Source organism: Schistocerca gregaria, chromosome 7 (genome assembly GCF_023897955.1).
Source record: "Schistocerca gregaria isolate iqSchGreg1 chromosome 7, iqSchGreg1.2, whole genome shotgun sequence".
In the NCBI taxonomy this organism is placed as follows: domain Eukaryota; kingdom Metazoa; phylum Arthropoda; class Insecta; order Orthoptera; family Acrididae; genus Schistocerca; species Schistocerca gregaria.
Window position 1 is genome coordinate 186,063,039 of NC_064926.1, and position 25,511 is coordinate 186,088,549.

Consider the following 25,511-nt stretch of genomic DNA (forward strand, 5'->3'; position numbering starts at 1 on the left):
CCTAGACCGGCAAGAGAACTTTCTGTTCCAACAGGACAATGCACGTCCGCATGTATCCCGTGCCACCCAACGTGCTCTAGAAGGTGTAAGTCAACTACCCTGGCCAACAAGATCTCCGGATCTCTCCCCCATTGAGCATGTTTGGGACTGGATGAAGCGTCGTCTCACGCGGTCTGCACGTCCAGCACGAACGCTGGTCCAACTGAGGCGCCAGGTGGAAATGGCATGGCAAGCTGTTCCACAGGACTACATCCAGCATTTGTACGATCGTCTCCATGGGAGAGTAGCAGCCTGAATTGCTGCGAAAGGTGGATATACACTGTACTAGTGCCGGCATTGTGCATGCTCTGTTGCCTGTGTCTATGTGCCTGTGGTTCTGTCAGTGTGATCATGTGATGTATCTGACCCCAGGAATGTGTCAATAATGTTTCCCCTTCCTGGGACAATGAATTCACGGTGTTCTTATTTCAATTTCCAGGAGTGTAATTTATAGAGTTTCATACACCTGTAAGTATGGTTTGTATGCAGTGCAAAATTCATCGATGAATCTCTCTTACTTATGAAGAAACGTGTACCTATAGCAACAAACGCAGCCAATAGAAGTGAAAAAAATGATGACCCTTCACATGTAAAAAAAATTATTTTGTTATTTTTTTTTTTTTGAACTTGCACTGCTATGATTGTAAATCCTTAATCCTTCCTGGACATGCTGACAAAGTTTTATGAATTTCTTCGTAAAAGTATAGACAGTGGAAATTAAAATGTCCTGTGGTGTCTCTCCTGCTCCAAGACGGCCAGTTTGACGTCCTACCCCCCCCCCCCCCCCCTCCCTCTTAAGTTCATATTCATTGTTACAAATAAGTACCGCATTTCAACATGATCGTCTCTATTATGTGTTCTCACAAATTTTTGTTACTTTCGTATGTAATTTATACCATCGGCGCTGATTGGAACGAGGTTCGTGCACGCTGTCACTGTCAGCACTGGAGGCTGGTTAACACCGCCAGTGATTTCGTCAGGTGGAAAGTGAGTTAATAGTTCTACTTGATGGCTCAACGACAAGTAGGATAGTGCGTGTCCACACTTGGTTTAGTTTGCTGTTGTCGAGTGTGCACTGCAACGTGATTCGGAGAGCGAGGGCTAAGTGAATTGTAGGTCTTGAAGCAATGGTTATCCTGGAACTGCTGGAAGAAGAGATTGAAACTGTAAGGAAGAGAAAATGGGTTCGAAAAGGGATTTTCATGATGAATGCGATGTTCTTCTAAAAGAAACCACGGCTGAAGACCTGAAAGAGTACTTTTCTACACTGAGAATGTCGGAAAGTTGCTTCATTTTTCAATTCAAAGTGTGTGAATTCCTAAGGGACCCTACTGCTGACGTCCTCGGTCCCCAGACTTACAGACTAATTAAACTAACTTAGCCCAAGGACAAGAGACACATCCATGTCCGAGGAGGGACACGAACCCCCGGCAGGAGGGACCGCGCGACATTAAGGAAATTGTGTGCTGAAATGCAGTGTACTGATACGCGTCGAAGAGGACTCATACCTGCAGAAAGTAAATTGATTGCCGCATCCTATCTCTTTGCTATTGGATGGACCCTGGCACACCTCGTTTGACTAGGAACGTCAACCATATTTTCATTCCTTCGAGAAATTTGTGACGCTATTTATGAAACGCTGAAAGTAAGGACTGAAAAATTATTTATTTAGTTTACTACGATAAATTTTTAATGTAAATATTGTAAGATAAAAGAAAACATATTTGAACACCATACTTGATTTCGCAACGTTTGAAATAGACATTATTATCTGTCATTCCTGGGGAACCAATGTCTGTTCTACATTGCGTCGAATTCAGTGACGAATGAGAAGCATGTGGTTCTGTTTCATTACATTTTGAGACTTCTTGTTCTGAGTCTGTTGTATTATGGTAACACGTGATGATTCTCCATGCGTTTGGGGAAGTGTGTCTCCCACGATCAGTGCACTTTTGATGGAGTTGTTGCTTGCTTGAATTGGAGCGTAAGGTAAAGCCGAATCCATCGAAGTGTGGATGATGACCTCCATTCCGTTTTGCTCAATGGAGTTTTGTAATACATACCTTCGACTAATCCTGTTTAGGAGCAGTTGCATGTACTGTTCCACCTCGATAGCCTATACCAGTCGCAATGTCTTCAGCTGGAATGCAACATGTTTTCCGAACACGTCAAACTCGACTTCTTCAGAAGAAAAACGTTTAAGCTTTTAATTTTCTGTTTAATCTCCTTCTCCTGGAACCAGGGTATTCCCATCACGTTTACCACCTCTGTGATTTCGGCTGCCTTGGCTGCTTTATTTTTGTAAAGTGGATATTTCACCTGCCTCAAGCGCCCCTACCTAAAGTGAAACAGACTTAACCGTTGTAGCGTCACCCCGAGTAGCCATGTTACTGATCCTAGGATATAGATGACTCAAAAAAGTGAGAGCGGAACAAACACTATCAATAATGCGCGCTACTAAACGGGAAGATGTTTATACGTGTCCAGTGGCTCTCCAGTGGTATGTGAGCCAGGGTGAGGGAAGATACTTAGCTGGTTACTACTCTCCCTTCTGTATAGGTCCGGTTTTTCTCAACTATGTCGTTCAGACACTTTTGTTTACTAAATCATTCGTCACGTTACTAAATTACTGGCCTGATATGGACAAGCCTTGAAAGACAAACGAGGAGACTTCCCCCTCTCATGTCCCTGCTCCCCGCGGTACACTGGGGCATCGGCCAACTAATCGTCGGAAGACTGTGTTTCTCCGGAAACATAATCCGATATGACCCAAATGTCCGGCGTTTTTCAGACCTTTATCTGGGATCGTCAATTTAAATGACACATTTTAACATTTTACATAGACAAAAAGACACAATAACATTTTATGAAAATATAGAACAGTTTACGAAAAACATTCTATTACTTTAGTGCACTTCAGTGGGCACAATCGACACTAAATCAGAGTCCGCTATCCAATACTGTCCGCTATCGGCTGAAACATAAACTACATGCGCGTCCAGTGTCGCGTCACCATCTGTCACTATCCAGCTCTGAGACACATCTCCCACATAACCGCCTCCAAGACAGGATCGGTATACGGCGCTACGCCTCAACAGAGAAGGGGATGGATGGGTGAAAGACGATTACTAAAGAAGAGTGAGGCCAGAGGGGGTTATGGGAACGTAGGATATACTACAGGGACATTTCCCACCTGCAAAGTTAATAAAAGCTGGTGTTCTTAGCAAGGATGAATATGGCGTAGGCTGCGAAGCAGTCATGAAAGTGAAGAACACTGTGATGAGCAGCATGCTCAGCAACTGAATTGTCTAGCTTTCTCTAGGCCAGAGATCATCAGTGGTAATTCATATGAACAAACATCTCGTTTGTAGTCATGCCCACCTAGAATGCAGAACAGCTGTTACAGGTTAGTTTTGTCGATTATAGAATTACACACGCAAGTAGCCCTCCTTGTGATGGGATAGTTGGTGCTTGCAAGTGGAGTAGACTAGGCGGTAGTGAGAGGATGTATGGGGAGGGTCTTGCATCTAGGTCCGTTGCAGGGATATGAGCCAGTGATAGGTTGGGAGCAGTGGTGGAGTAGGGATGGACAAGGCTATTGCATAGGTTGGTGAGTAGCAGAATACGATTGTGGGAGGGTTGGGAAGGATAGTGGGGAGAATATTACTCCTGAGAATGTGAATCAAGTGCTGTTGTGTCTTTTTGTGACTGAACATCTGCTCTATATGATGAGTAGAATATAGAACTTAGAAGACGGTACTCTTACTTACTTTGTGCAGATGCACTGAAATGCTAATCACTTGCATATCAAAGCAAGCAGTATGATTCATGACAGTTTTATTTGTTGCGACTTTCATCCATGGCGCTCCAATTTTAATGGGCGGTACAATATTTCTGAGTTTGAAATGGTGTTTTGATTTTCAAGAGCCATGTCTCTTTAAATGACATTGCTTGTAAACATAACTTAACAAGGTGATGACACTCTGTGTGACTTGACATCACTCAAACGTCCTTAGGAAAGCACTTTTCTCTCGAGAGTAAGATTCATTTGTACACTTGTTACTGATATTTGAAAGCGGTGACCACATTAGAGAATAATAATTACTTCTCCTGTTACTTCCATACCGCTAGTATATCACACTGACCGGACATGAAACCACAGCTGCTTTCGAAAACTTGAAAGAAAAGTAGTGAAGGAATAGCCATTTTTTTTGCAATCCATAATTACCTTTCTTGAGACTGAAATGAAAGATTTATAGCTAAAAGTCTTGCTTGTGCTATTCCATGTTAATCCTAAAACACTAATAGCGGGAAAATGATACATTGAAACTAAACCGTAGTAACATTTACTGCACCAAATTTCGTTCAAAGGAGGTCATAATATTATGCACTAGTTAATTACCATTATTAGATCTCCAATGATATGTTACATACCACATTACGTTCAGGATGTCCTGTTTTATACCCATCTGTAGTCATAAATTTTCTAAGAGTTTAGTAATCTAGGATTAATTCTCTTTGATCGCTTCCAGCTGATATGTGAGAAGTAATTGGCTTGGTGGGAGATGTGGATAGTTAAGCAACTGATATGAAATTCATTTAGGACGAGATACATTTTTAAAATTAAGTATGTGGTACATTGTTTTTTGTTATGTTGACATACATTTATACCATGCTTTCTACTGATATACATTTTAATTATTCTTTAATACAATCTAAAGCAATTTAATGACTTGCAGAAGGAATAGTTCATCACTTCATTTCATCTACAAAATTGCTAAATCGTGCAAATAAAAATTTCATGTTATGTATTTCATTTCAGTCAGTTTAGTAGTTTCCAATCTAGGAAGAGAAAAATTTGGGTAATGTCATTTTTCTGTAAAGTACGTAAAATTGTCGAAGAGAAGTTAAAGCATTGTAAAACAGTGCAGGCAATCATTCAAAATCCAAACATTTCAAGGGTTAACGAGAGTTAGTAGTTTTAAAGACATCTCATTATATGAAATAATTATAGTTTACCATTGAAATATTAGTGGAGGTAGGCAACTAAAATAGTTAAATACTACAGCTAGAACGCGTGAAGAAATTTGCTTAAACATAAAATCTTACGACAGTTGGTAAAAAAACTGGTATCTTAATGTCCAAGTAAACAAAGTATTTAAAATATTTACTTCATCAATATGGAACTTGCTGACAAACTTGTAGGGGATGTTCATGAAATTGATAATAAAAAATAAAATTAGAACTGACATTTTTTCTTATTGCTAGAATCATGGAAAATAAGTTCCTAAATTTTCATTGATGAAATCGCACCTAAAGTGCCTGAAAACTACATCTACAAGGGTGTGATATATACTCTTTGGTTTTTATATGTAATCTGTGACTCTGTCCAGTATCATAGAAAGAGTAACAAACCAGCTGCTTTTTTATGAAGAAGCAACGCCCTAGAACCACATTTGCATCTGCTGTCAGAATTGTACCTTATAATGCAGCTCTTGTATTTAAAAATGGGAACGTAGGGAGGATGCAGGTATTAGAGAAAATAGGCTTTAAGAATAGAAATTTCACTCAAGACATCTTGAGAAAAATAGATTTACAGATTTTTCTGGAGCAGAAATGTCTGACGAGGACCTAGTAAGGAAAGACGACACAAACAAGAAATCAGAAGCCTTGAAGGGAAACAGGATTCTGTGTACAAATCTGGGCCCTTCTGAAGAGGTCACATAAAAAATCGTTAGGTTGAACTTTAAATTGCGTTTCAAGAAAATTATGTTTTAAAAAGTTTAAGTGCCTTTTTTTTTAATAATATGCACTTATTTCTATAAAGTCCATAAATGTTGTCTCAAGTGTAAATTTTGAAATTATGATTATAAACTGAGACATGGGGCTAAGTGCTTGGAAATTTGCAATTAATTTTATATTACACTTGTAGAATTTTAATAATAGATTATTAAAATTTTCCTGTTCCATATATTCAAAATATCTCGACCGCGAAGCTTACTATATGCACTGAGATTAAACAGACAAAACTTTGTAGAAGTATCTTGAGTAGTTTCTGAGGAAAAGGTACACATATTACTTTTTTAAAATAAAATTCTTAAATTCTGTTAAAAAGTTAAATACATGTAATACAAGGAAAGAACGATACAAAATTTCATTACCACATCTTCAGAATTGTGGATCTGGTCCATCTTTTAAATAATATGTGTTTTTATGAACTCACTATTTAATATTTTGTCAATATTTAATTTTTCTTTGTAACTTTGTAATACTGATAGTAATTACTTAGGTAATTTCACTGGTTGTTATTCGTTTGTGTAAGAGACAGGGCCAGGAAAATTGTTAGTAGCCGATGTAGTAGTAGAAGCAGTAGTAGCAGCATAAGTGGACCAGGTAAGCGCTAGTTTTCAACCAGTTATTCCGCAATGTTGACTCTGTATTCGGTTAATGAACAATACAAGTCTAGATGATGTGAAAGACGGTGTTCCATTCCGTTGTTTGCGTAGTAATCAAACCGCTCTCTGACCTAAGGTAGCGTGCCGTCTTTAGCTGTCTTGTATTTAAGAAATGCGATATACTGTTCCTGTCGTTACCTTATACATACTAAAATAATTGTCTCAAATTAATGACACGGTTGCAGCTGTATAATTAGCTGTATATAGAAGGATACGTCAGACTTTACAAACTTAGGATTGAATGTAGGCGTGTGGGGGACATGTTTCAAATTTTAACCGTAGAGAGGAACCTTCTGACAGAAGCTTTGAGACACATGTTCATTCCTCCATGGGCAATTCAATTTGTGAGAGTATGCCTTCAATAAACTCCAGAAACACAACCCTTTAATCTGTCAAGAAATGTGACAGCAGTGTTTATAGGCATCACAGCTTTAACCTCCGTTCGGGACTCGTGCGTTGCGTCCCTACGGCCGATCGCTCCCGGCAGAGGCTCCGTACGCGGGCTTCGGTTACGTCAGGCGCCAGTCTGTCACACACGTAATTAACTGCGAGCGACCGGCGGTGTTCCCGAGAGCCGGGTAGGCGGGCCTGGGCTTAGGTTACGCCTAGCTGGCGCCCCGCACCCACGTCCATCCACCTTTACTCCCCCCCCCCCCCTTCCCCCCCTCCCCCCCTCCCCAACTCATTAGCGCGCGATTGTCCCGCGGATCTGCTACAATTGACATTGCTGTTTCAATTAATTCGTCACACGCTTATTTATGTTCATATAATTGGTTTCTGTAATCTATATGTATTAATATGCAATTTATCTCTTTGCGAGAGCGGTTTGTATATATCGATTCGCCTGGGGGCGCGCGAGGGTGGGACCCAAATTGCGGTTGTGGGCCTGGAGGTACAGTACGCGTTGTAGATTCTGCGAGGGGCAAGGGCTGGATGTTGCACGAGGAGCGTGTCCAAACGAGTAGCAGCAAGGGACAAGGTACCGACTAAAAACTAGCAGTACTGTATTAACTAACCGAAACACTTTCGTTTAAATGATAATTAAATGAAACCCTCAGCTGCCGACAGGTGTTGTTGATATCCCTCAATGGGGACAGCTGAAAATGTGTGCCCCAACCGCGACTCGAACCGGGAGCTCCTGATTACATGGCAGACGCTCTATCCATCTGAGACACCGAGGACACAGATGAATAGTGCGACTTATCCCTTGCCCGCCTCCCGTGAGGCCCACATTCCCAACTGTCCGCGGTAGCTCAGACAGTCGGCTTTCAGCCGTGAAACCGTGTGGACGGGTTCGGCGCGCCGGGCACCGCTCCGTAGGTGTTGTTCTTTCATCTACATCTACATCTACATATATACTCCGCAATCCACCATACGGTGCGTGGCGAAGGGTACCTCGTACCACAACTACCATCTTTTGTCCCTGTTCCACTCCTAAACAGATCGAGGAAAAATGACTGCCTATATGCCTCTGCACCAGCCCTAATCTCTCTTATCTTATCTTTGTGGTCTTTCCACGAAATATAAATTGGCGGCAGTAAAATTGTACTGCAGTTAGCCTCAAATGCTGGTACTCTGAATTTCCTCAGTAGCGATTCGTGAAAAGAACGCCTCCTTTCCTCCAGAGACTCCCACCCGAGTTCCTGAAGCATTTAGGTAACACTCGCGTGATGATCAAACCTACCAGTAACAAATCCAGCAGCCCGCCTCTGAATTGCTTCTATGTTCTCCTTCAATCTCACCTGATAGGGATCCCAAACACTCGAACAGTACTCAAGAATAGGTCGTGTTAGTGTTTTATAAGCGGTCTCCTTTACAGATGAACCACATCTTCCCAAAATTCTACCCATGAACTGAAGATGGCTATCCGCCTTCCCCACAACTGCCATTACATGCTTGTCCCACTTCATATCGCTCTGCAATGTTACGTCCAAATATTTAATCGGCGTGACTGTGTCAAGCGCTAGACTACTAATGGAATATTCAAAGATTACAGGATCCTTTTTCCTATTCATCTGCATTAATTTACATTTATCTATATTTAGAGTTAGCTGCCATTCTTTACACCAATCACAAATCCTGTCCAACTCATCTTGTATCCTCCTACGACGACACCTTCCCGTACACCACAACATCATCAGCCAACAGCCGCACATTCCTATCCACCCTATCCAAAAGATCATTTATGGAGATAGAAATCAACAGCGGAACCACTACACTTCCGTGGGGCACTCCAGATGATACCCTAACCTCCGATAAACCTCACCGTCGAGAACAACGTACTGGGTTCTATTCCTTAAGAAGTCTTCGAGCCACTCACATATTTGGGAACCAATCCCATATGCTCGTACCTTAGTTAGGAATCCGCAGTGGGGCACCGAGTCAAACGCTTTCCGGAAGTCAAGGAATAAGGCATCGGTCTGTTACCCTTCATCCATGGTTCGCAAGATATCATGTGAAAAAAGAGCGAGTTGCGTTTCGCAGGAGCGTTGCTTTCTAAAGCCGTGCTGATGCATGGTCAGAAACCTCTCTCTCAAGGAAATTCATTATATTCGAATTGAGAATATGTTTTAGAATCCTGCAACAAATCGATGTTAAGGATATTGGTCTATAATTTTGAGGATCCGTCCTTCTACCCTTCTTATATACAGGCGTTACCTGCCCTTTTTTCCAGTCGCTCGGGACTTTACGTTGGGTATTGCCTTATAGTGCCGGTACCGACCCACCATGGCGTTCTCATATCGACGTGCTACAATCCAACTAACGTTCAACGCATCTTACACGAGACCGGAGGCGCATAAAACTGAACGATTTCTTCGAGACATAATGCACATAGACCCGCAAGAAATGATGGGCATTCATTTGTCTATTGTATCCAGCAAAGTGTACCTCAAACTGATTGACGAAGCGACTTGCGACATACTCCAAAGATCTTCAAACGGCTTTCGTTTCTGTCACGCAGACGGTAATATGAGCGTGGTAGGAGTTGACCATACTGGTCTGGAGGTGCCTACCGTACGTATCTTTGAACTACCGTTCAAAGTTCCTGCCAACCTTGTCGTTGATGCGCTGCGGCCACACGGCACAGTTCTGGGCCACACAGAGGAGATATGGAACACATTCGAAACGTACCCTGTCCTTAATGGGGTACGACAAGTGCTCATAAAACTTACGAAGCATGTTACATGATATGTTTTCGTTGATGGGTGCCGCGCAGTTGTTATATATGTTGCCCAATCGAGGACCTGCTCGGGCTGCGTCCAGGAGGACCGTGTGAGAACTGCGTGTCTGCATCGCCGTCTCGTCCAACGACCTCTCTCTCGCTGACGCATGTGGGTTCGGCGCGACATGATGTGATGGATCATCAAAACCTGCTACCTCCTCAATCCGCTGCGAGATCCGTTGGAAAGTCAGCGCCGTCGACGATGCCGCAGCCAAATGGTGCAGAGGTTCCTACAGCCTCTTCCCACCGCAGCGTCGTGAGCACCCAGCCGCCATCACTGTAAGGATCGGACACAGGGAATCCTGGTGATCGAGACCGTGTCGAGCCCCACCCTCATGTGGATGTCGAATCTCGGACCCTCAAGCAAAAATCGCCAAGCGACACAAGAAGAGGCCATTGTCAGTTTAAGAACGGGACAGGGATGTGAAGCCGGCGTAAGACATCGACTTCGTTGACTCGTCCACAGTTGCAACGGACTTCTTTGGCATCATTCACCAGAAGGCGCCTGAAGACATCTGGTGCCTCAGAAAACGAGATGCATTGCGTCGACTCCCAAAATGTGGGCACCTGCGAAAGCGAACAGATACCACTGACATCACAATGCTCTCTTGCTGATTGAGCAGACGCTGATGCACAACAAACATCGATATCTCCACCAGAGCCCATGGCTGACATTGTGCTCGGAGGGCTCTACCAGTTAGGGGATCATGCAGCACAGTAACGCACAGCATGAGGCTGGATGGCTGTGTGGTGAGCGAGATCAGTGTGGGCTTGCACCAGCACACTGCCTCCGCCGCTTGATATGTCGCAGTCATACCGTGTGGTAATAGTGAATGTCAATGGTGTCCACTCCACTTCAAGCCCCGCATGTTACACGTCATGATCAGAGCGGCAGACTGGGACATTGCCCTTCTCCAGGAGGTCCCGAGCTGCTTTTAGACCTATATGGCTATACCACCTACAGCCTACCCTCTGGTGATGGTGCAGTAGGAACGGCCATCCTTCTCCGAGATGGCATAGACGCGAAGGACGTGACGTACTTGTCGAACGGGCGAGACATCGCTCTCACACTTGGTGCAGTCCACCTCATTAAGGTCTACGCTCCTGCCGGTAATTGATACCGTGGTGACAGGAATGCCCCACTTACATTACATAGTGGGCGGAGATTTTAACAGTGGTCTGTAGCCCGAGGACCAGATACCGCATTACTTCCCATGCCCGGTTCTACAAGCATTGATAAGTGACCTCGCGCTCCACGACACATGACTCTTACGTCATGGGAATCAGCGTGGTTATACGCACTTTTTACCAGCCACTCTGCCAGCCGTCTGGACCGGATGTAGTCTCGCGTGCCCTCGGCATAGCAACCCGTAATGCAGAACTCTGGCCGGGCCTTCACGGATCATCTGGCGTACATCTGCACTGTCACCTTACCCCGACAACTCACAAGACGCAGCAGAGTCCTGTGGACGCTGAACGTCTTCGTCCTTCGCGAGGAAGCGTGTCGGCAAGCAGTTACTGACACGTGGCGTCGATGTATCAGACGCCTGCCCATGTATGCTTCCTAGTTGCTGTTGTGGCTAGGATGTGTCAAACCTGCCCTCCGAAAGACACTGATGGCCTAAGGGCGTGACAGATCGAACTGGTAAAGGACAACATCGGAATTTTACTATAAAGCATTGCGTGAGCTGGCGACGCAACCGCCGTCTCCCGAACGTCAGATGTCCGTACAACGCATTGAACCGTGATTAATTTTCAAAAAATATTCGTAAAAATTTATTTTAGTTACTAGCGATTCATCAAGAACATTAACACATTTAATTACACTATGTGAGCGTGGAAGTAGATGCCAGGTAGTAACTGATGAAATCATAACCAAATTTCTTTTAACTAATGGGAATTTTGTTCATTTTACTAGCGCCTAAAAGCGTTTTTTAAAGAAACAGATTTAAAATTATAATTAGAAAGCACCCTCTAAATATAAAGTTATACGTTATTCAGAGGCAGAAAGAAATTTTTGAATGTATGAGCTTTCGGGCTGAGAACCTTGCCGCTCCCTTTTGACACTGCCGTAGTTACGACCGCTCACAACAGTCTCTGAAAGACTACAGTGGTGCAAATCTACAACACACATGATTACTTTAAACTAAAAGTTTTATCAATTTACACAAGCACACAGACTATGCACCCACGAAACACTAACAATTAAAATATTAATTTTTGCCACCGAAGATGCAACTTGATTTTAACTTCTAAGAAAAGTCTTACGGTGAAAAGGTGGCAACTTTATATACTAAAATGGTCATTTAAGTAAAAACCCATGAAAGACTATCCTATATAAAATTCTACAAGGTTGGACAAACAAGTTAAGATGCTGTACAGTACACAGATATCGCCTCTCAAGATGATAGGCAAGATAAAAACATATTTCAGGCATTAGCCGTTACTCTCCAAGCAATAAATTCGTTAACACACCAAATCCGACAAATATGACAGAGGTAGCTCCGAACGACAGACAGACACTAACTACCTAACAAATGCGGACGGGAGACAGACAAGCAAGACAGACCAAGAAAACAAGTAGAATTTAACAAGAGTAAATCACAGAACGTATCACCAATCACTTAACTTCTAATAAACTGCGATTTCTGGAGAAGACCTTGCGCAGCACTCCAAACCGTCCGCTGCCAGCCGCTTCAACGGACGCAGGCACCGGCGAGACCGATGTCGTGGGTTGACTCCTGTTGCTCTCCTGTCGGCCGCGAAGCCACTACCCCTCGCTATACGGCGCGGCCCACAGGACTCACGTGGCGACCTTACATGCGCCGACGCTCAAGACGGACAAGTGATCTTGTGTCTCAGTGCGCGACCGAGGAACCGATCGATCCAACAGCCAATGACCACTGCCTGAACAATTCGAGCAGATGCAGGAACTAAGCCCCGACCGGGCGACCACTTGCTGAGCTCTCTTACTGGTGGAGTGGAAAGGCTCTCACTCTGCCGGCTTTAAGGGTTGATCCGAACGACAGACGTACTAGCACTGCGGACAAGAGACAGACTAGCAAGCTGAGGACGAGAGACTGACCCAGACTGACCGACTGGCAAGCTCATAGCGCCCCTTAAATGCACGTGAACAGACAACCTTTCCTCTTTTCCACCAGAGGGAGACACCAAAGCTGCGATTGCCATAGCGGCGCCACCGCCAGGAACGGAGGGCGACTGCTTCACACTACATGCTGCGGCGCGCTCTTCAAAACAGCAATTTTTACCGCGGCTCTCGCATCAAATCTCGTCTACTTAGCATCAGTGCAGAGCAGCTAGAAGGTTTCCGCATCCGTGCACGAGTGCCAGACTGTATCCCCAACGAAACGGCGTCTATCACATTGTGCGCCACCGCAAACGCCACCTCGTTATGGCGGTAAACACGGAGCAGTGCGGCCGAACAGTGACGCAAACGGACATAGCGCACACGTTCGACCGACACTATGGGACCTTTCACATGGAAGATACGCGAAAAGTACCTGATTACGACTAGCTGTTGTACGGTTTTATCGCCCCTATGGACGTGGCACCCGATGATAGTCTGTTGCCCATTACATCCGACGAGCTAACGGCCTTGGCTCGAGGAGCACCGAATAAGTCGCCTGGACCGGACGAATTACCCCTGGAATTCTATCGCACTTTATAAGACCTGATCCGTCATTGTTTCACTTTCCCCGCAGAATCCACAGATGGCATCTTGATCCCAGTACCGAAACCGAATGGTGGTTGTAAGTGGCAGGACCGTCGCCCACTCACACTCCTCAATAACGACTACAAGATATTCTCCCGCATCCTCCGAGCGCGTCTCCACACCGCTATCGGGAAATACATGTTTAGGTGGTGTCAGCAACATTCATACGGAGCATACCGCGACGTAATCGCTTTGACGGCGACCTGCAAAATACGAGGCGCCATTGTCGCAGTAGATTTTGACCATGCATTCGACCGTGTTGACCACGGCTTCTTAGGCGCAGTTTTGCAACACATGGGCCTCTCTCCGGAGTCTGCACAGGTAGTCCTTCGACTGGACCATGGAGCGCGTTGCCGCATGATGGTCAACGGTTATCAGTCTGGTCACATTGTTGTTGGACGGTCAGTGCGACAAGGGTGCCCCCTGTCGGGTATATTATTTGCGGCAGCACTTGAACCAGCTTGACATGGTCTACGGCAACGATTAACAGGCATTTCCATGCGGGACGTGACCTTTCGTTGTGGTGCATTCGCCGATGACGTGGTGTTCCTGGCCAGATCAGAGGATGAAATGTATATGGCGCTACAGTGGCTACGCGAGTACAAGGCGGTCGCTGGGAGCGCCATCAACGTGAAGAAGATAAAATACATGGATGTCGGAGGGGGACTTTCCCACGCAAAGGCGGTGCCCTTTGACAAGGTGCCCGTACTCAAATGTTCATGAGTGCAATTCTATTAGCAATGTTCACCGCACGGCGGCGGCTACGTACCGCCGGCTCCCACACCAGACACGTGTTCTGCTGCAGGACAACAAATTGCGTCGCTTGGATATGTTCCTCAGAACACGTTATGTCAACACCGATCTTGTCTCGAAACTGTCCTTCCCATGACGGCTACTATGGCCGACAGATTCCAAGCAGCATAATATGATGGACATTTCGTAAGCACCGACCTTGTTTTTAAACTTCCGCAGCGGGCGGGCGGTATCGATTTAATTCATGTACATAACCGTGCGAGAGCGCTTTATCTCAATACTATGCACGTACGTGGACCGCTGCCCACGCCACTCTGATGGGCACTCCGATAGCGGAAGTGGCATCACACACTCTGCATCCCCCGGTTTCTGTAGAATACATTTCACCGGCACTCGCCCACATCACAGGAGTTCTTGTTTGATTTCAGCTACTTACGGCCAGAACTTCCGACGACACGGAAGCCCAGCATGAAAGATTATTATTGTCTCTGTCAACCTGTAAATACGATCGCCCACAGGCAGCCTGGTGTTACTGGAACACGGTGTGGCGAGCGGTACACACGCCTTTTCTATCTACGACGGTGCGTTCATTGTGGTACTTGGTTGTGATTGGGAAATTTGCTACTCGTCAGAGGCTACATTCCATTCATCTGGCGGACGACCGCTTGTGTCCGACATGCTCAGTCGTTGACTCGGATGCTCACCGTCTGACTTGTGCCGCGACCAGCGAGTGCTGGCTACTGACGCAGCGCATGCTGGCATTACTCTTGCGGCGATTGCCGGAGTCTATCTCCCCCGATGATATATTGCGCCCCGACGGCGTATGCTTTCCATCAACCAAGACGAACGCTGTCAACTGGCTAAAAGGCCCTTTACTACAAATTTTGCGATGCTCCCAATGGCACATTTGACTTTTGGTCCCTATTGATTACGACACATGCAGCTTTCACTGGGGTGTTCCGGGTATGAGACGCTGACAATGAAGAAGAATCCTGGAGCATATTGATCCTCTACGCACGGAATAGGGGGGAACCCCTCCCAACAGACGAGAAGACGACTCGGACGCTCGGCTACGGCAGTTGTACGATCTTTTTTGTAATGAAACAAATCCATATGTACAATACAAAATAAAAAATAAAAATAAAAAATGTTATAACAATTAAAGAAATAAATAAATAAAATAACAAAGACAAACTCACTACATCCTCTTCCTCTACGGTCCTTCGTGGCTGCGGGATGCTCACGCTTCCGGTGTCGACCCCTACCGTACCCATCGTCCTGCTCCTGCAGCGGTTCCTTCACTCCGATGACGCTGATATGATGCAGTTCTCCATGCTACTCTAGCCTGTGCAAGCTTGTTAGTCTCCGAATAACTACTTTAACGTATATATTCTTCTGAATCTGCTTACTGTAATCATCTCTTGATCACCCTATACGATTTTATCCCCCCCACACGTCACTCCAGCAGTAAATAGATCATTCCTTGATGTCTCATATTGTCTCCTGATAACCGATGCCTTCTTTTATTCAAGCTGTGCCACTAATTCGTTGTCTCCCCAAGTCTATTCAGTACCTCCTCATTAGTTACTTGATCTACCCACCGAGTCTTCAGCATTTTTCCGTAGCACCACATCTCGAGAGCTTCTATTCTCTTCCTGTCTAAAGTTTTGATCCTCCATGTTTCATTTCCATACATGGCTACACGGCAGTCAAATGTCTTCAGACAAGACTTTGTAACACTTAAATCTATATTTGATGTTAACAAATTTCTCTTCTTCAGAAACACTTTTCATGCCATTGCTAGTCTACATTTTATATACTCTCATCTTTGACTGTCATAAGTTATTTTACTGTCGAAACAGCAAAACTCATCTATTACTTCAAGTGTCTCGTTTCCTATTCTAATCCCTTCAGCATCAGCTCCTTCAGTTCTACTGCATTCCATTATCGTTGTTTAGCTTCTGTTGATGTTCGTGTTATATCATCCGTTCAACTGCTGATAAAGTTTTTATTGTCTCTGAATTACCAGACATTGGCAAACCTCAAAGTTCTTGATTTCTTCTCACTGGACTTCAATTCATACTGCATTTTGTTTCCTTTACTGCTTGCTCAGTGTACTGACTGAATAACTCCCTTCTCGAGCGCTTCCCTTTCATGCCCCTCGACTCCTATAACTGCCGTCTGGTTTCTGTTCAAATGGTTCTAAGCACTATGGGGCTTAATATCTGCGGTAATCAGTCCCCTAGACTAAGAACTACTTAAACCTAACTGATCTAAGGACATCACACACATCCATGCCCGAGGCAGGATTCGAACCTGCGATCGTAGCACCCACGTGGTTCTGGACTGAAGCGCCTACAACCGCTCGACCACAGCGGCCGGCTCTCGTTTCTGTACAAGCTGTAAATAGCCTTTCGCTCCGTGAATTTTATCCCTGATACCTTAGGAGTATCAAAGAGAGTATTCCAGTCAATATTGTCTAAAAGCTTTCTCTAACTCTACAGGTACTATAAACGTAAGCTTGCCATTGTTAATCTGTCGTCTAAGATTACTTGTAGTGTCAGTACTGCCTCGTGTGTTCCTACATTTCTCCGAAATTGAAACTGATCATCCCTGAAGTCAACTTCTACAGCCACTGAATCAGGAAAAGATTTAGTTTCGTTATAAACTGCAATTTTTATACATTTCGGACTTTAATTGTGAACTTATGGAACACATGATTGGGAAAAACAGTTGAAGCGCACCCAGAAATAAACTAATTTAATGTTACCTATGTTTCTCACGCTTCTCCAATACAGTCACGCAAAACTATTTCATTCCGTCGTAGTAAGGTATTCGTTGGCAAATACAAGTGGGGAAATAAAACTTACACGACCTCCCATTGCTCCAAACTTCCCTCTGCCCCACTCTGCTACTAAATGAGGCGCAAGAAACGTTATCAGAGGAAAGTGGCCGGTAGCTGTTCGGGCATAAACATTCAAGAAAAATGCGAATCACAACCTTTGTGACACTTTTCCTTTTTCTGTCAGCCAACAATAGAACTACCTACCTAAAATAGTCGTAGTTCAGAAGATATAACGGCATAAATAATGAGATGCGTGAAAAACTGCTGCATCGTTCAAGACGTTTAACTGTGTTGCTCCTTTGCTAACAACTCTGTTCGCGACATATTTCGCATACAGTATCCACGTGTACCGCTGAGTGTATTTACACAAACAAACAACTGTACGACAATAACGTCAAGAGATATGACGTCATAAACACCGAGATGCATGAAAAAATGTCATATTATGCATGACCTTTTAATAAATGTATTCTTTCCTACTAAGACGCTTCTACTGTCAACGAGAACCCGGACACCTGGCACCGCTTTTGACAGCTTACAAACACGAAAAGCAAACGACTATAGGCTGAACTGTAGCCGTCTAGAGAGCTATGAAGACGCGGTGCCATAGGGACGTATACAAAGTCGTCTTGTAGACTCGTGAAGTAGGTGTTCCCAGCGTACAGAAACTGTGTGGGGCCAAACCTCTTAATCTAAATACAATACTTATACATTAGTACATTATGCACACTTATTTGTACGACTGTCTTATAATTTCAGTGGTATTTAAACTAACACATGGAAATGAAATTTTTTCCATACTTCATCACAAACATAGTTCACTTTCTTTCGTTTCTAGAAGAAAATTGGCAGAATGGATTCCAAGGTATGGTGGGTTTGTCAGCTAGTACATTAATATAATACCCAAAGAAATATTTTCTATACTGGAATTAATAACGTTTACTAAAGGACTGCAGATGAATTTGCTAAAATAACAAAGTACTGAGATAATAGCACGAGGCGCCAATAACCTTGTCCCTCTGCGATCCGCGGTTTTACAATAAAGGGAGCCGAAAGTAATATATCTAAATAACAACACACACAGCAACATGAGATCACGGCGACATCCAATAAATGATCTTAGTGCAGTACCTTATTATAAAATGCACTCAACCAAGACTGACATCTTAACACTAATCTGAGAACAGAATGTACAATAATATATTAACCATATCTACATCCCGCAGCAAGTAAGATAGGGAAACGAGACAGAAAAAACAGACTAAATTTATCTTAAACACAATTCCGTCAAGTAAAGCATCCTCCACAAATCCTATGCCCAGCAGTGACCTTTCTGACGGTGGTGAAACATTGACTGTGGGAAAATCGGAGCAGAAGAGAATCGAAGCATTTGAGATGAGGTGCCACAGACGAACGTTGAAATTTAGGTGGACTGATAAGGTAAGGTATGAGGAGTTCCTGATCTGCCTCTCGACCTTTCTATCTGCTTGGACGTACAGAAACGCCATCTCGGCTCGTTTCTGACATGAATACCGGACCACTCTGTTGCTCACAGCACGATGCGTCAATCACACAACCTGCAACACACAAGGAACACTCAACGCGTAGTCAGAGGAACTTTATTCCTTAGCGCCACCTACCGTGGCAACAATGCATATCCGGATACATGTTCATAGGACCTTTTTTACTCCATTTCCAGACAGGAATCTATCCCTGCAGTTTGTCGGTTTTCTTAATGTTCACCCTACATGCAGGCTGACTTTTTCCACCGTGTACAAAATCTAGGGATTGATCGATGAGAGAATACTGAAAAAAGGGTCTGATGAACTAACGTCTGGAAATATGTAGTTTCCATGCTAGAGACCATTTATTCAATCATACAATGTTCAGACACTGCGGTCTTACACGAGCTGTTACAGTACGCAATGTTTCCACCTAGAGGGTGGTACTGTTCCTCATACGTCACGCCCTAGCGACCTATTCTGCCATATAATTGGTAATGTTGCGTCCGATTCACTTCTCTTGCTGACTCACCTTGCAGTGTATGTGATGCAGTGTTGTACGAAATGGTACCGTATTCGAATCGAGAGCTTGCCGATATGGTGTTTACTTACGGAAAGACAAATGGCCACGGACTGTGTGCAGCAAGGTTGTACCAGGAGACCTATCAGCGCCGACAACAACCATAGCATTCAGTGTTTGCAACAATGTTTCGCCGTTTGTCTGAGGCATGGACGTTTTAGGGAGCAGGAAATCATGAAGGATGTATCCTAAATGTTTGGACACTAGACTTGGAGGAAAATGTGATTAACACTTTGTAAGTCGACCGCCATGTCAGTACCAGACAGCTGGCCCGTCAGTACATGTTAAGCCAGAATGGAACATTCTCCATGGCAATTATTACTACCCTTATCACTTACAGCATGTGCGGGGCTTACTAGCGACAGACTTATCACACCGGGAGCAGTTTTGTTACTGGTTTCTGCACCAGGCAAGCACGATTCCAGGGTTTGTGCCCTCCATCCTTCTCACAGATGAGACCACCTATACGCGAAGTGATATCTTCAACTTTCGTAACAATCATGTGTGGGATAGTATGCAGAACACCCATGGTATGGTGACGGTGAATCATCAACATCGATGTAGCCGGAATGTGTGGGCCAGGATAACTGGCGACTGTATTTTGGGACCAGTCTTTCTTCGACGTTGACTAACAGGACCGAACTATCGGCGTTTCTTGCTATATGAAGCTGTTCAGCGTGCCGTCAAGGCGAACAAGAGGTGACCGAGGTGTATAACCAATGGCACCCCATACCATCACGCCGGGTGATACGCCAGTATGACGATGCCGAATACACGCTTCCCATGTGCGTTCACCGCGATGTCGCCAAAAACGTATGTGACCATCATGATGCTGGAAACAGAACCTGGATTCATCCGAGAAAATGACGTTTGCCATTCGTGCTCCCAGGTTCGTCGTTGAGTACACCATCGCATGCGCTCCTGTCTGTGATGCAGCGTCTAGGATAACCGCAGCCATGGTCTCCGAGCTGCTGCAAATATCGTCGAACTGTTCCTGCAAATGGTTGTTGTCTTGCAAAAGTCCCCATCTGTTGACTCAGGGAGCGGGACGTGGCTGCATGATCCTTTACAGCCATGCGAATAAGATGCTTGTCATCTCGACTGCTAGTGATACGAGACTCTTGGGATCCAGCACGGCGTTCCGTATTACCCTCCTGAACCCACCGATTCCGTATTCTGCTAACAGTCATTGGATCTCGACCAACGAGAGCACAATGTCGCGATACGATGAACCGCAATCGCGATAGGCAACAAACCGACCGTTATCAAAGTTGGAAACTTGATACGCATTTCTCCTCCTTACACGAGGCATCACAACAACGTTTCACCATTAAACGCTGGTCAACTGCTGTTTGTGTATGAGAAATCGGTTGGAAACTTCCCTCATGTCAGCACGTTGTAGGCGTCGCCACCGGCGCAAACCTTGTGTGAATGCTAATCATTTGCATATCACAGCATCTTCTTCCTGTTGATTAAATTTCGCGACTGTAGGACGTCATCTTCGTGGTGTAGCAATTTTAATGGCCAGTAGTGTATTTATCGTGTAGAAGTGGTATAAAGCTGTATCACATTTCAACATAATCTCCCCCACGCTCAATGCAAGTGCTCCAGCGCTTACAAAGTGCATAAATTACTTTAGAAAAAAATTCTTTTGGTAGTCCGCGCAATAACTCTTGCACCACGTGTCATACCTCATCAGAACGGAACTTCTTTCCCCCATTACGTCTTTGAGTGGTCCAAACATATGGAAATCAGTTGAGGCAAGCTCTGTTGAGTATGGTGGATGAGGAAGACACTCAAAATGAAGGGTATTCGTTGCAACTGTTGTACTGGCAGTGTAGGGCCTTGCATCGTCATGTTGCAAAAGGACACCTGCTGACAGCAATCCACGTCGCTTTGATTTGATTGAAGGCCACAGATGATTTTTATGAGATCTGTGTATGATGCACTGGTGACAGTGGTTCCTCTAAGCATGTAATACTCCAAAATAACGCATTTTTCGTCCCAAAAGAGAGTCAGCATAACCTTCCCTGCTGATGGTTCTGTTCGAAACGTCTTTGGTTTTGGTGATGAGGAATGCCGCCATTCCTTTCGCTCTCTCTTCGTGTCTGGTTGGTGGAAGTGAACCAAGGTTTCGTCCCCAGTAAAGATTCTTGCAAGGAAGCCATCACTTTCTCGTTCAAAGCGCCGAAGAAGTTCTTCACAAGCATCAACACGTCGTTCTCCCATTTCAGGAGTCAGCTGCCGTGGCACCCATCTTGCAGACACTTTGTGAAAGTGGAGCACATCATGCACAATGTGGTATGCTGATCCATGACTAATTTGTGAACAAACTGCATTGTCATTCAGTGTCACTCGGCAGTTTTCCTTCACTATAGCTTCAACTGCTGCAATGTTCTGTGAAGTACAAGTCGTTGTGCCTGACCTGGACAGGAGCGTCTTCCACTGAAGTCACACCATTTGCGAACGTGCTACACCATTCGTAGACTTGCTGCTCTGACTGACATGCATCACCGTACTAAACCTTCATTCGTCGATGAATTTCAATAGGTTTCACACCTTCACTAAGCAAAAACAGAATAACAGAACGCTGTTATTCTCTGGTGCAAGTCGCAAGTGGGACGACCATCTTTATACTGATACTGCGACGGTATGTGTGCATCTGCACATGCTGCCACCTACAGGCCACTTTGCACGCTGCTTATAGTTTACCAACTTACAGGATAACGGCAGGAAATTTCGATTGGTTATTACAGATTTAAGGTTTACATTTGCTCACCCTCGTACATGATGGTGCTCTAGTCCACTTCGCCGTTAACATCCAGACGTATCTCAATCGTGTCTTCCGTGGTCGATGGATCACACGAGGGGATCCAATTGCAAGACCTGCTCGTTCACCGGATCTCAACCTATGTGATTCCTAGTTACTTGGCAATCGCAGAAGTATCGTATATTCCAGATGTGGAGACACTGAAATAACGTGGTCGTGCTACGCTTGATACTGCTCGGATACAGCCTGGCCGATGTGAACGTGTGAGACAGAATTTTACAAGGAGCGTCTACTCCTGGGCACTTGGAAACCATTTCCAACACATACTGTGTGAGGCTGCACGGTACTACGTCTCTCTAACAATGTATGATTGAATAAATGGTCTGTAGCATGGAAAATATCCATTTCCGGACAAGACCTTTCTTTGTTCCGTATCCCCCATTGGTAACCCCACGTAATGTTAAAGTGTCAATACAATAAAATATGCTTAAGTGATAAATGGATGTTTTGTTGTGTTTCCTTTCGCTGTTACCTAACTGCTATTCTGTCTCACGCCTACACTCCTGGAAATTGAAATACGAACACCGTGAATTCATTGTCCCAGGAAGGGGAAACTTTATTGACACATTCCTGGGGTCAGATACATCACAAGACCACACTGACAGAACCACAGGCACATAGACACAGGCAACAGAGCATGCACAATGTCGGCACTAGTTCAGTGTATATCCACCTTTCGCAGCAATACAGGGTGCTATTCTCCCATGGAGACGATCGTAGAGATGCTGGATGTAGTCCTGTGGAATGGCTTGCCATGCCATTTCCACCTGCCGCCTCAGTTGGACCAGCGTTCGTGCTGGACGTGCAGACCGCGTGAGACTACGCTTCATCCAGTCCCAAACATGCTCAATGGGGGACAGATCCGGAGATCTTGCTGGCCAGGGTAGTTGACTTACACCTTCTAGAGCACGTTGGGTGGCACAGGATACATGCAGACGTGCATTGTCCTGTTGGAACAGCAAGTTCTCTTGCCGGTCTAGGAATGGTAGAACGATGGGTTCGATGACGGTTTGGATGTACCGTGCACTATTCAGTGTCCCCTCGACGATCACCAGAGGTGTACGGCCAGTGTAGGAGATCGCTCCCTACACCATGATGCCGGGTGTTGGCCCTGTGTGCCTTGGTCGTATGCAGTCCTGATTGTGGCGCTCACCTGCACGGCGCCAAACACGCATACGACCATCATTGGCACCAAGGCAGAAGCGACTCTCATCGCTGAGACGACACGTCTCCATTCGTCCCTCCATTCACGCCTGTCGCGACACCACTGGAGGCGGGCTGCACGATGTTGGGGCGTGAGCGGAAGACGGCCTAACGGTGTGCGGGACCGTAGCCCAGCTTCATGGAGACGGTTGCGAATGGTCCTCGCCGATACCCCAGGAGCAACAGTGTCCCTAATTTGCTGGGAAGTGGCGGTGCGGTCCCCTACGGCACTGCGTAGGATCCTACGGTCTTGGCGTGCATCCGTGCGTCGCTGCGGTCCGGTCCCAGGTCGACGGGCACGTGCACCTTCCGCCGACCACTGGCGACAACATCGATGTACTGTGGAGACCTCACGCCCCACGTGTTGAGCAATTCGGCGGTACGTCCACCCGGCCTCCCGCATGCCCACTATACGCCCTCGCTCAAAGTCCGTTAACTGCACATACGGTTGACGTCCACGCTGTCTCGGCATGCTACCAGTGTTAAAGACTGCGATGGAGCTCCGTATGCCACGGCAAACTGGCTGACACTGACGGCGGCGGTGCACAAATGCTGAGCAGCTAGCGCCATTCGACGGCCAACACCGCGGTTCCTGGTGTGTCCGCTGTGCCGTGCGTGTGATCATTGCTTGTACAGCCCTCTCGCAGTGTCCGGAGTAAGTATGGTGGGTCTGACACACCGGTGTCAATGTGTTCTTTTTTCCATTTCCAGGAGTGTATTTCAGTTCCTCAACCAGAAGTGGATGATTTAAACACCTGAAAAACGGAAATAGTTTATTTCCGAGCATGGTCTCCTACTCAAAATATTCTGTACTCCCTTCAGTCTATGTGTGTTAGATGTTTCTAATGGGAAATTTTAAACATCCTGCGTACATATACATAAAGAGCGCAATGTTCACTGCTAAGTGATCAGTAATTCTGTTAGTATGTAATAATCGTTATGCCTAATGTTTGCTTATGTCATTTAGGTATGTCAGACATTTTATGACGTTCCAACTTTCAATTAGAAATGGCTATAAAGCCGACATCATGATTGTGTGAAATACATGAGTAGCAATTTACAGACTAATGGCGGAAATTTGTTTCAAAATTGTTCAAATGTCTGTGAAATCTTATGGGACCTAACTGTTAAGGTCATCAGTCCCTAAGATTACATACTACTTAACCTAAACTATCCCAAGGACAAATACACACTACACTGCCCGAGAGAGGACTCGAACCTCCGTAGAGATCAGCCGCACAGTCCACGGCTGCAGGGCCCCAGACCGCTCGGCTAATCCCGCACGGCTGAAATTTGTTTAAAAAATGTTGCGGGCATAAGGGAATGACCGAGTTCGTGGTTACGCTTACGAACTCGTGTACTCGTTCTTCTTTCTGAGCGAGTCGAGTCCATTTGTACCCGAAAACATACGCAAGTGACATGTGGGCAGCGGCGCAGACTCACGAGTCAATTATACGAGCACAGGCCGACGGCGAGTTCTGCGAGGACGTCATAGGACTTGCTGGTGAGTTTAAAGCGAGTATTCGGAGCTCATTTCTGATCGCTACTACCCAGCTGCCTTGCTGCTCTGCTACCTTCCTCCAAGCTGCTGCTCTTGTGCTTCAACCTGTAAGAACAGTTCGCTTTCTTGTCAATTCCAACTGCATTCTGCTTCACTGCCGCTGTAAGTCCACGTATGCGGAACCGAGCAGTCACCAGCAACCACTGGGGTAGGCACGCCGATGTAAAACGAGGTCGACTGGGGCACTCTGCATGGTCCCGGCGATACACCAACGATTTGTGCACAAATGACCACGACCGCAACGCACTGGCACCACGAGGTTGTGGCCAATACAGTTCCCGTCTGCTGTGGAGCTGTGCTACATTTCAACTCGGTTTGGCGCTGCGTCCACAAAACACACCGACACGCGGGCCTCCAACAGAGGCACGGACATGGGAGTCACGTGTGCGCCGCTACCAAGGAGGGAGCAGTTAATTTACGGCACGGTACCTAACCACGACATTGGAAACAAGCTTCTCCCGCACGAGTGCAGCCGGTTGCATCCGCAATATATTGCTTAAGCCAGTAGCATGTAGTGATCTCACCAATACATTTGTGCCCTCATGATGTGGAATCTGCAACCGCACGACGGAACAGAACAGAGACCAGATCACGAGTGCGCGAAATTCATGAGCACTTTCGCAGATGCAAACTGGACCAAGCGACGCCGAGATACAGCGTGAATTCTCGCAGCAAATTGTTGGATTGGCCACCGCAAACCGAAGAGTTTTCCGTGTGTCGTGTCACCTGTCTGACCAGGCTAGAAAGCTGCGCTAGACTGTCTACCATCGACAGCAGCGCGTCGACA